The following is a 12,174-nucleotide window of genomic DNA, read 5'->3' as shown; positions in this document are numbered from 1 at the left end:
GTGTTGTCTGTCTGAAAGTGTATACTCCTGGTGTTTTCTGGTCTCCAGCCATACCTGAGAGGAAAATAGAGATAGAAACACATTTTTTCACCTTCCCAGTCATGATTTCAAATTCTCATTCCTGAGTGCAGGAGCAGGCACAGAGTAGGCAGCAGCTGAGGGGCTCTGAGCTGGCTCTCCGCCATGTTTTTCCCTCTAGGCTGTCCTGTACCTGCCAACCAATGTCAGGATCCTTCTTCATCAGTGTGGTTTTATACAAACAACAGTAACCATCAGGGGTGTGCAGGATGTAAATATATCAAACCGAAACTATAATCAGCCAACGTCCATCATCCTGAGAATTCCTTCTGCCTTCGAGGCAGCAATGAGATTTGGAGAATGGACCGAGAGGAGTTCTGCAGGGTTCTGTGCAGCCTGGGGCTGCCCTTGGCCAGTCTGCCAACATGCAGCTGTGCTCACGGCCCCAGCTGCTTCACCCACCTCTAGACATGTGAAGGCCAACAATTCAAATATGTACAGTAACGTGGCTGAGTTTTCAAATCCACTGGGTTACCTTCTTCATTTTTCTACAAATACTATATTTTCAACATCAATAGAGATGCCTCATTTTCTTTCTTTTTGTATTTCAAATGCTTTCTTACAAGTTTCCCCTTTTTTATTCCTAACTGTAGAGTCATATATTGCCAAGTGATCGAGTTCATAATAACCAGCTCCCAACCAGGCTTTTTATTAATAAAACCAGGATAATCATATCACACCTACCTACCATAGAAAGTTATAGCTTTGGTAGTTATAGCAATGTTATAACATTGACTGTAACAGTCAGTGTTTATGGAACTAAGGTTTACTTAAGTGATCCTATTTTGAGTACTATATATATATGTGTGTATGTGTGTGTGTGTATATATATATATAAGCTCAATTAATGTACTAAACATAGAACATCGGTACTTTTATTATTGCCATTTCATAGAAACCTTAAATACAAAATGTTGAGTAATTTGCCCAGTGTCACATAGTCTATAGCAATGTTAGAGGTCACACCCAAGAATTCTTGTTTCATTGGCCACAAATTTACCACACCATTCATGCAGCTTCTTTAGTGAGGAATACTCACAAAGAGAAGAGTGAAATCACTTTGACAAATGTAATATATAAATATAAGATTCTGGCATGCAAAATCAAATGTAGTGCCAGGAATCCCATATATGTACATGTGTGTATATATGTATGTATATGTATATACATTCACATATTCGTGTATGTAGGTATATATACATCCATGCATACATAAGTTGTGTGTGAGTGTATATGTGTGATGTCAAGAAAGAATAGGCCTAAAGGTCTAGTATTAATTTAATTTTATTTCAAAATTGAAATAATTGCTTTGAAGCATATTTTAACTCACTCTAAGATAATTTAAATTATTTTTACATTAATTTATTTTTAATCATTTTTTTTTCTTTTTAACATTCAAGCTTGTTTCTCACAAGTATAGTTGATTAACTTCTCTCTTGGGCACCTCTGTTCTGAACACCTTGTGCACCTTTGCTCAAGTTAAGAGGGGGTGCTTCAGTGTCAACTCAATACCAGAACCTCCCAACCTATCCCTGTTTATCAAATCCAATGCCGACATTCCCTTCCACCAGAGATTTTCTGGACTGACTGCTCCATTGGTTTGCCTTCCTAAGTGTATTTCCCAAAGGTTTCTAGCTCTTTGTACCTGGTTTCTCTTTCAGAATCCTAAGTTGCTTGTGAACTGGGACTCCTTCTTCACTCCTATAACAGGGCTATAGCAACATCACATAAATAAAAAGCCTTTAGCCAACTGTGAGATTATTATTGATCTTCTACCTCCCTATTGTGACACTTTATGCAAGCCAGTGACTTGCTTTCTATCATAGCTATTATGCTCTGCAAAATCACTACACGCCTGTACCACTCTGAGGGACTACGTTTGGAGTATAGAACAAGTTATGACAAAGCATAGAAGGCACCAGAATGGCTGGTTGGGCCACATCACATGGAAGTGCTACATTCAGATATTACATTTAGGTCCCTCACCCTCTTGATGGGGGTTACTTTTCTTTGAGTAACACTGCTCTAATGGTAAGAGAGGCAGAAGCTAGCTCACTGTTGAAGGAAAACAACAATGACTGAGATCTCATCAGCCATGGGACTCCTGGATTTTATCTGGTCTAAAGCACTCTCATAATAAAGGTAAAGTCAGAAATCAACTAGCAATTATTGTGGCCCAGAAAGGTCTGGACATTATGCTAGGAGCTTTCAACTGTTACATCATTTAAGCCTTGAAAAAAATCACATGGCTTATCTGCAATCAAGTTTCCATATTTAATGGATAATATAATAATGTCTATTTAGAGGTAACATTCGAAGTCACATAATTAATAAGTATTGCTATTGATACTCAAACTCAGGTTTATGTGACTTACAACGTTGTGGGGATTTTTTCCTTTTTATTGTTTTTTATTGCTGTTGTGTCTTACTAGATAGAAAACGGTAGGGACCACTCCAATTGTGCTCATGTAGAAATAATGGTTCATAATCTTAGCCACTACATTTGGCTTTCCTCAACCTGACTTACCCTGTGGCCTATATGCTTTTCTTTCATCAATAGATTGACTCTTCAGACAAAGCATTAAAGCAGCTTACAATGTAGAAACAATTTTAAACAAAGACACAATCACTCAGAAAATTGGTGCCACAAAACTTCATTTTACTTCACCAAAATATTTATTTTTTGTCTGTAATACTTGGAAGTCTTCTAAATCTTTTCCTTACGCTTTGAGCAAAAATATTCATATCCCTTCCCTCTTCATACGCTCTAAAATGCTGTAGAATTAGGTTTAAAAGCAATGTATTCTTTGAGACAAAATAAATTACAAGCAAGTCTTGCAGATAGTAGCTAGGTAAATTGATTTCTGTGTACAAAATGTCCTTTCCCTGATTTGTTGATAAAATTTTAATGTTATACATGTTAGAACTATTAAACACATCCTCCAAGCATGAGGTTTTTATTGGTGTTATGGTTTTTCTCCTTTTATCACTTGTTTTGTTAAGATTTTCACATTATGTTGAAAATTGGGCAGATCATGGTACTGGGAAATAATGCTAACTATTACCAAAGGAAACTCATTGCATTATCTTTACTTGCCACTCTGAGCATTAGGTCTGAGCATGGAAAATAACCAGGGTGTCCTATGTGTACTTTCAGGAAAATTGATGAGTAAAACTTCAAAACCTATTATAACTTAGATTTAATATCAAGACATGGTGTTTCTGTGAATCTGGAAGCATACCAAAAAAAGAAGTGCACGAAAGGCTGCTTTAGCTTTAGCAGATGGGCTAAAATGATATTAATATCTAAGTAGTGGTGATGAGAAGCCCTGTAGCCAATGGTAGCATCTGTGAACCATGACTAGGCAAAAATGTTTGGCAAGGTTAAGGGCGGGTTCAAAGTAAAACAACATGCATCAAGCAGTTCATTGAGAACTGTTAGTTATCTATTTAATTTTTTTTCCTGTTGTTCTTTTAAGAACATTGAGTGCCAGAACATCAGTGGTTGGTGTAGTACTACTCCCTTAACTCAAAATGTAGAGATGCTGGTATCTCTACCTTGGATGCTCCCATTTTACTATTCTAGAATGCCCCCTCTCTGCTCTTTATGATTCAAATCCTTCTCACTTTCACTACTTAAGTAAATATCTACCCCAGACAATAAATATGTGTCAATCAAGGATCCAGCTCATTTACTGAGCACTATATATGGGGATATATTAAAAGACTAAAGAAAATATTAGGGGTAAGGAGGCCAATCAGGCTGCATGTTTTCCGAGAAAGCCTCTACAAGAAAGATGACATAAATTGCAAGGACGTGGGTTGGTGTGAGGTTTTCATAACTTCACCTGCCACCCACACTATTTATTTTCCATTACTATAAATTTTCTGCTTGACTTAAATAAAACAATTTAATCAGAAAAATTCATATCCTTGAAATTAATCAAATAAATAGATTTTTTTGTGTGCAAATTTTCCCTAAATTTAAGATATTAGAGCAAGAAAAAAAAAAACCAACAAAATAAAATAGTATTCTAAAATTGTAGCTCTTATCTATTGCCTGCTTAAAGATTGGAGTCTAATATCTACTCCAATTTTCTTAAAAAGGAATACTCACTATGGTTTCAGTGTGTTCCCTCAATTTCATGTGGTAGAAACTTAATATCCAATTTCATATGTTGATTGGAAGTGGGGCCTTTAGGTGTAATTAGGATCAGATAAGGTCATCAGGGTGGGGTCTCTATGACAGGACTGGTGGCTTTCTAAAAAGAGAAAGAGAGGCCTGAGCTGACCTGCAGATGCTTGCCCTCGCTCCATGTAATGCCCTCCAGAATGCATTAAGAATGTCCTCACCAGATGCCACTTCCATGTTCTTGGACTTCTCAGCCTCCAGAACCTTGAGTCAACTTCTTTTCTTTATAAATTACCCAGTCTGTGGTATTCAGTTATAGCAACAGAAAATGGAATAAAACACCCCAACTTGCAAAGGAGACGTTCATCTTCCCATAACCAGCAGGATTGGAGCAGAATTGAAAAGAGAATAACTCTCTCATTATGTGATTCAATGACATTTAATGCCTTATGCACACATCACTGGAATGAGTCTGAATCTTGCATTGCAAGTCATGTTGTATTGTGTTAGCACTACACATCCTACACATTGAAAATATTGAGTTATCAGAAAGAAGAAAAGGAGAAACTTACATTAAATTAAAATTAAAAAGCAAGGGTCATGGAAAGTTTATGACTAAGATGTTACTGGAAGACCATGAAGCCCTTTTAAACAAGATTTTCTTCTTTCTTAAGCCTCTGTTGAACAAGCATCTACACTTAATTTAGATACAACCTTTTCCCTTTGGAAGAATGTAGCTTGCTTTGTGTACAAACAATTTCCCACATTTCTTTGTTACTCCTTTAGCAACCATTGCAGAACAAATAACATAAGACAAGAATAAAAAATATTAATTGATTGGAGTTTATGTTGTGTAAGTAGCCACACTTACATGTAACTACAGGAAATCTTTGGAAATAATCATTTAGTTGCCACTTAGTCATGACTCCATTGAGCTTTGTGGGGCACGATCTAACTACAGATACACAGGTAAAACTGAATCCCCAACTGAGTTGGTGTCCTAGTCCCAGACATGAGGCCCTGTAGCTACACAAAGAGAAGAATTAGATAAGCAGTTATCTGAATCCTGTTCTACAACTGTTCTCAACCTAGTCACCTGATGTACTTGAAATAAGCTTGTGTCTCTTCAATAGTCTTTTCTTCCATTGAATAAATAGCAACATCATTCTTGAAATTCTAAAGTACTATGAAATTCATTGACAGGAAACTTTTTGTAAAAGATTCATGGTCACTCCACTTTTGAAATTTGTGATGGTTACTTTTATGTGTCACCTTGAGTGGACCAAAGGATGCCCAGACAGCTGTTAAAACATTATTTCTGGCTGTGTCTGTGAGGTTGTTTCTGGAAGAAATTCACATTAGCATCAGTAGGCTGAGTAAAGATCTACCTCACCAATGTGAGCCAGCAGCATCCAATCCAAATAGAACAAAAAGGAAGGTGAAGGAAGGTTAAGTTTTCTCTCTTTCTTCTTAAGTTGGGACACCCATCTTTCCCTGCCCTCAGATTTTGGATATTGATGCTACTGGGTCTCAGGCCTTCAAACTAAGATTGAATTACACCACCAGCCTTCCTGGTTCTCCAGCTTGCAGATAGCATATTGTGAGACTTTACAACTTCCGTAATTCTGTGAGCTAATTGCCATAACAAATCTTCTTGTATCTATAGCTATAGCTGTCTAACTACATATATGGATTGCACATACACACACACACAGAGGCATACATCTTATAGACAGAGAGATGGATAGATATGACCATATAGATATATATGTCCATACCTCTGTCTATCTATCTATCCTTCCATCCATCTATCTATCTATCTATCTATCTATCTATCTATCTATCTATCTATCTATCTTATATTGTTTCTTTTTCTCTGAAAAACCCTTGTAATATGGACTCTATTAAATAAACCAAAAGACTTGCATATCTTAGGATGAGTTTATAATTCTTCACCTTGAGAAAAAGTGGACAAGTGATGACAGCCAACCTCACTGACAAGGAATACAGAAAATATAATCCCCCAAAATGAACTTCTTTATGATAGAAATAAAGTTATATGTGGAAAGGGAAACAAATACATGTGGACAGAAAATAGTTATGCATGGAAGGGAAGACAGCATAGAGGGATAAACCCAGAATGAAAATTGAAGCCTAAGGCCAGTTAAACCCAGTCTGCTGTTCTAAGTCTTGTATATTTTTTGTAAGCGACACTGTAAACTGCATTTGGTTTACATGAATTTCTTTAAAAATGTAACACTAAATCCTACTAAATATTACAGAATATTTCCATATGCATGCATCCAAGCACACACACATTCTTACACAACCACCCACCCCCCACAACACACTCACACCCACCACTAACTTTGGCCAGAAAAAGCTTTCATGGAGAACCTAACAATAGAAAACCTTCAATAGTCATTGGCTCCTTTATTATCTGTGCACTTCATCCCTAACTCTATCTAGTAGAAAAGGAAACGCAGCCTGCTTCTATTGTTCTTCTGTTTAAGTGAGATAAGATCCTCACTCTGTTCATATTTCCCCTTTATCTCCACAGTCCTTCTGTCTCAGCTTGTTCTTTGAGTTTAATGACTTTATTTCTTGCTTTGTTTTGCTTCTTTATATCTCATTGGGTTATGAGATCTTTACTGATTTCAGGACTTGGTACATTTTTTTCTCTTTGGTCCCCTACTTTATTCATCGTTACCTGGTTGACTTAAAAAGTTGGTCCAAAGTATATGGAAATTCTGTTTCCTCTTTGGTTAGTTCAACTGTCCTTTAGAAACCAGTAACAGTTGGAATTTATTTTCATATACTGTTTTGGCCATTTAATGATATCCTTACATTTATCATCTGTCCTAGTCAAAGCACAATTTCTTTCAATTGATCTAAATTAACAAGTCTCTTTCATGTAAGATGATTTTGAATTTAATGCAAGACCATATGATGTGCTTGTAACTACTTTATGCTTTCTTTATTTCTTGGTAATTACCTTACAGTTTGTTTCTTCACTGGTAAGATATACATCTCTCATCCTTGACCACATATTGCAAATGTTGCTATTTTAAGTAGAGAAATCATTTTTATTTTTATTTTTTAGAATAAAGCTGATACATCTGTTTCAGAACTGGCACAATCAGTATATATTATTATTTAGTATTGTGAGATGGAAGCCAGTTCCAACAATATCATTATTTACCAGGAGAATTATAACAGATAGAATAAAGTATACAAGCAGTATATAATTCCAAGGTTAGAGGATAACCTAGGCATGAAGTTGACATTTCCTAATTTATTAAAATTAAAGAATTTACTTGGATAAGAATTTGAATGAAGAATCTACACCTAAACATGATGATATAAAATTGAATTCAAATGAAAAAAATATTTTCTTCAACATATACTACAGGTTTAGAATCCCAAATCTGAAAATCCAAAACCCAAAATGTTCTAATGAGCAGATTTCCTTTGAACATTAGGTTGGCCCTCAAAAGGCCAAAATGTTGGAGCATTTTGGATTTCAGATTTTCAGATTCAGGATGCTCAACCTGTAAGTATAATGTGCATATGGAAAATCTGAAAAAAAATCCAAAATTGGAAACACTTCTTGTCCCAAGCATTTTGGATAAGGAATACTCAACCTGTGTATTCCCAGAAATGTGCTAAGTGTATCAAGGAATATAATATAACCAACATTTGTTATGTTTTTCTCCCCCAAATTTTATGATCTAGCTGGAGAACAAGATTTTAAAATATGAAAAACAAGAAATAATTAATCCAATGGGAATATAATTACATGGGGAAATGTGCAGTGGAGGTTGTTATAGGAGTCAGGGAGTAGATTGTCCTGTATGGCAGCACTGTCCAGGAACACACTGTGGAAGGTAGAAGATGCATGTAGAATGTGGTGACATGAAGACAGTACTTGTGTCAGTCCATTTGTGTCACTATAAAGGAATATCTGTGGCTGAGTAATTTACAAAGAAAATAGGTTTATTTTGGCTCATGCCTCTGCAGGCTGTGTAGGAAGCATGGTGCCAGCATTTGCTTCTAGTGAGGGCCTCAGGAAGCTTATAATCATGGCAGAAGGTGGAGGAGGAGCCAGTATATCACAGTATATCAAATGGCAAAGTGAGAGCAAGAGAGAGAGAGGAGGAAGTTCCGGCAAGGCCTTTTAAACAACCGGATGTTACACAAACTCATAGACGGATAACTCACTCATTACCACAAGGTTCAAACCAAGCCATTCATGAGAGATCCTCCCCTACAATCCAACCACCACCCACGAGGCTCACCTTTAACATTGGAGGTCACATTTCAACATGGGATTTGGAGGGGCCAAAACATCCAAACCATATCAGTACTCTATTCATACTTTCAGGCTTGACATTCCCTTTGTAGACATAATGGAAGGCAGGGGGAGGGTAGATGAAGAGTAACAACTAAGCGATAACACCAGAGTTAAAATCAAGAAATGCAACCTTCACAAATTATGTTATGTAAACACTTTAAAGTCACAGTTAAGGTGGCCATTTTTTACAAGGCTAAGTAAATGTGATTAACCAAAAGTCATTATGTCCACTTCATCTGTGCTAATATAAATACAGTCTATTCCTGCCTGATACAGGCCATTTCCTCCCAGAGGAATAGGTGCAGGCAGTCTTATAAGCACATAGAAGATGTGGACTGTGTACAGTGAAGCCTTCACTAGTACCCAGTTTCCCTGAGAATGTAATATTTTCAATCTGTGTCTTTCTAATACCCTCCAACTCCAACAAAATACCTTTATAATCCCTTTCTGAGATTAAAAAGCTTCTAATAAATAAGTTGAGTACATAATGCTGGATTGTGTGCTCTATACTTGTGTGTATACATTTGGATTATATATTAAAGGTTCCAGTTTTATTTTTTAAGTGGAAAACTGTTCTCATCTTGGAGAAAATAAGTTCTATATCAAGCATGATAAAAGTATGTAATAATGTCAAATAACTTTGAGCTAAAGTTAATAATGAGTTAGCCCCTATACTGGAGACTTGTAAAGCCCTGTTCCTGGTGTTCCCCTATTCTCTTGATGAATGGTGGTGATATCGGAGGGGGGCAGGGAAGTGCTGGGTAGAGAAGATCGGGTCCCCAGCTAGGGCTCCACCCTCGGGCCTATGCCCGTGGACCTAGGTAAGAACAGGCATTTCTGTTTTACTGCCCAAATGTTGCATTTCCCAAGACCACCCTGGCCTACCACGCCCCCATTCTGTGCCTATGAAAATCCTGAGATCCTAGTGGGCACGCACACAAGCAGCTGGACGTTGAAAGGAGCACATCAGCGAAAGAACACGCAAGTGGCTGGACGTCGAGAGGAGCACACCAGAAGAAGAGCACAACGACAGGCACTGACAGACTCCGGCAAGACACGGACAGGGGGAACCACCTGGAGTTTGGCTGGGGTGGTCGGAGGAGAGTGTGGCCACTGAATAGCCCCACTCCAGGGGAAAACCACAGTTTCTCTCCATCTCCCTTCTGGCTCCCCCATCTGCTGAGAACTACTTCCACTCAATAAAATCTTGCACTCGTTTTCCAAGGCCACGTGTGATCTAACTTTTCCATACTCTAAAGCAAGAACCGGGATACAGAAAGCCCTCTGTCCTTGAGATAAGACAGAGAGTTTAATTGAGCTGGTTAATACAAACTGCCTGCCAATGTACAAAACTAAAAGAGCGCCCTGTAACACATGCCCACTGAGGCTTCAGAAGCTGTAACCTTTTACCCCCTAGACACTGCCATGGGGTTAAAGAACCACAGCCTGCCCGTCTGTATTCTCCCCTAGCAGTTTGAGAAGCGGACACTGAAGAAGCGAGCCACCCCTCCTGTTGCACACCCTAGAGGGGGATAAGAGAACTTTTCCCGTTTCAGTGGTACTCTTCAAATGTCCAAATGACACAAACCTGGCAGGGATATTGACCACCACCATAGACTAAAATGGTAAGACTAAAAACCAAGAAGATGAAATTTGACAAGAATCAATGCAAAGAATTAGTGTGATCTTAACAGACCTATAACAAATCATTCCAAATAATCACAGCATTTCAAAAAATTCACAATGTCAGAAATTAAAATGAGCTGCTCTGTTAGTTGATGATCACCTCATCTCTGAATCACACATCTGAAAATGTGAACTGATACTTAAAGAATTGTGTACTAAGACTCTAGAATTTAGTGTGAAATTATCCGTGACTGATTTCAGAAGCCACTGACATTAGTAATATATATTTGTTTTGTATCCTGGCATGTTGCCTCACTCCTGCGTCATCAAATTATCTGACCCTAGAGATCAAAGATTTGGAACACTTTGGCCATGTAAACTAGAAATACCAAAACAAACAAACAAACAAAACAAACAATAACTCAATAAGCTTCTGGTCCTGTAAGACTTCGAATGACCTTCCTCTTGTATTTCATAGGAGAACCAACTGCATTTGCATTATTCCCATAGACATACTTCATTCCAATCGTGGTCAGGAAGTTTAGTCGTAGATTTCTTATTTCTCATCAGATTTGTACAAAGGTAACCACATCCAAACCACCTACCCAACCAATAGTAGTAATGTCCTTTTATTTCCTGATTAAAGTGCAAAGTGCTTTAAACGTTCAGTGTAAACACATTTGTTTATTTCTTTCTTAATTTGTGAGGCCACTTTGCTGGCAGAGACCAGAGTAGAGGAATCCAAGATGTATTGATTTCTTTCTTCATGACTATTTAATCGGTTAAAGTGTGCACCACTTGCAAGTGCCAAGATGCTGGTTACATTTTAATAAATGTCCTTTTTGGTCGATCAATACTTCTCAGCCCAAAAATAAATAAATAAATAAATGTGCTGTTCTCTCATAAGTTAATGGAGAGAAAATCTTTTTACTATCGTCAGTCATCATGACAAACAAGAATATGAAAAGTGTTAATGAAATGACCAACTGTCTATAAAATAAAAGACTTGCAAGACAGTCTCCTTTCTTCCTTCAATTTGATGAAACAAAATGGAAAATTACACTAGTGCCCATCCAGCGTGAAATGATGTTAACAAGCAGAAAACAAATGCTATAATGAAGGACTTCTAGATGTACTATGTATAGTCTTACTTGTAAAGAGGGAATTACTGGGCAGAGCCCTAGCCCTGAGCAACATCCCACCCCCTACTGAGGAGAATCACAGCTATCATCATGTCCCTCGGGAAATCGGGCCATGCGCCACAATACGACAAATTGATGTTCACAGCATCATAATTATCCATGTGCTGCAAACAATAGTCCACACAATTACCAACCAGGACAATGCCCTACACAGGGCAAAGTAAAGTTACAAAATGAGGTGATTGTACAGATAATTGAGGCAATAGCCCCACAAAAAAGGGATGTGGACAAGTTGTCATTTATTGAGCATTGTTCGGGAAGGAAGAGTTACAAATAACTGAATTTTCCAGAACACCAAAACTTATCATTTAAGTACAAAATGTTTCATTTTCAAAATGCATTTATTGTGGATGGATATCTTACTTAAAATATGTTATTAATCCCTCTCTCTAGTTAAACAGAGTACTATAAATGTGATTATATTTTGATAGTTCTCTCACTTAAACAAACAAACAAACCTTTTATTAGGGAAAGGTGGCGCAGAAACTACTACCTGGTTTAAGAATGTAACCACATTCTTGTAATGCCTCCCATTTTCTACAGAAGGATGGCATGAAGACATGTAAGTACATTGTAAAGGCATTATTCCAAAGGAGTTCACAGGTTCCTACGTGAGCCCTGCAGGTGCAAAGCAACATAAGCCAAACAGATGATATTTCGAAAATTAAATGAGATACAACTACAGACATTTAAAATAATTTGATGCTATTTTTGCGAACTTCATTTTCTTACTAGAGACTAGAGCATAGAGGAATATTGTGGAGTTGAAGCAGCGTAATGTG

At 37.4% G+C, this 12,174-nt stretch overlaps 1 long non-coding RNA gene across 1 annotated transcript in view; it reads right to left on the bottom strand.

The window, feature by feature from the left end:
- The window catches only part of LOC103222513 (uncharacterized), a 556,352-nt gene that overhangs the window by 83,566 nt on the left and 460,612 nt on the right, over window positions 1-12,174 (bottom strand). The window lies entirely within an intron of this gene.

Source organism: Chlorocebus sabaeus, chromosome 18 (assembly GCF_047675955.1).
Source record: "Chlorocebus sabaeus isolate Y175 chromosome 18, mChlSab1.0.hap1, whole genome shotgun sequence".
NCBI lineage: Eukaryota > Metazoa > Chordata > Mammalia > Primates > Cercopithecidae > Chlorocebus > Chlorocebus sabaeus.
Note: the sequence above shows the minus strand (reverse complement) of the source record. Positions and strands in the feature narration are given on the sequence as shown.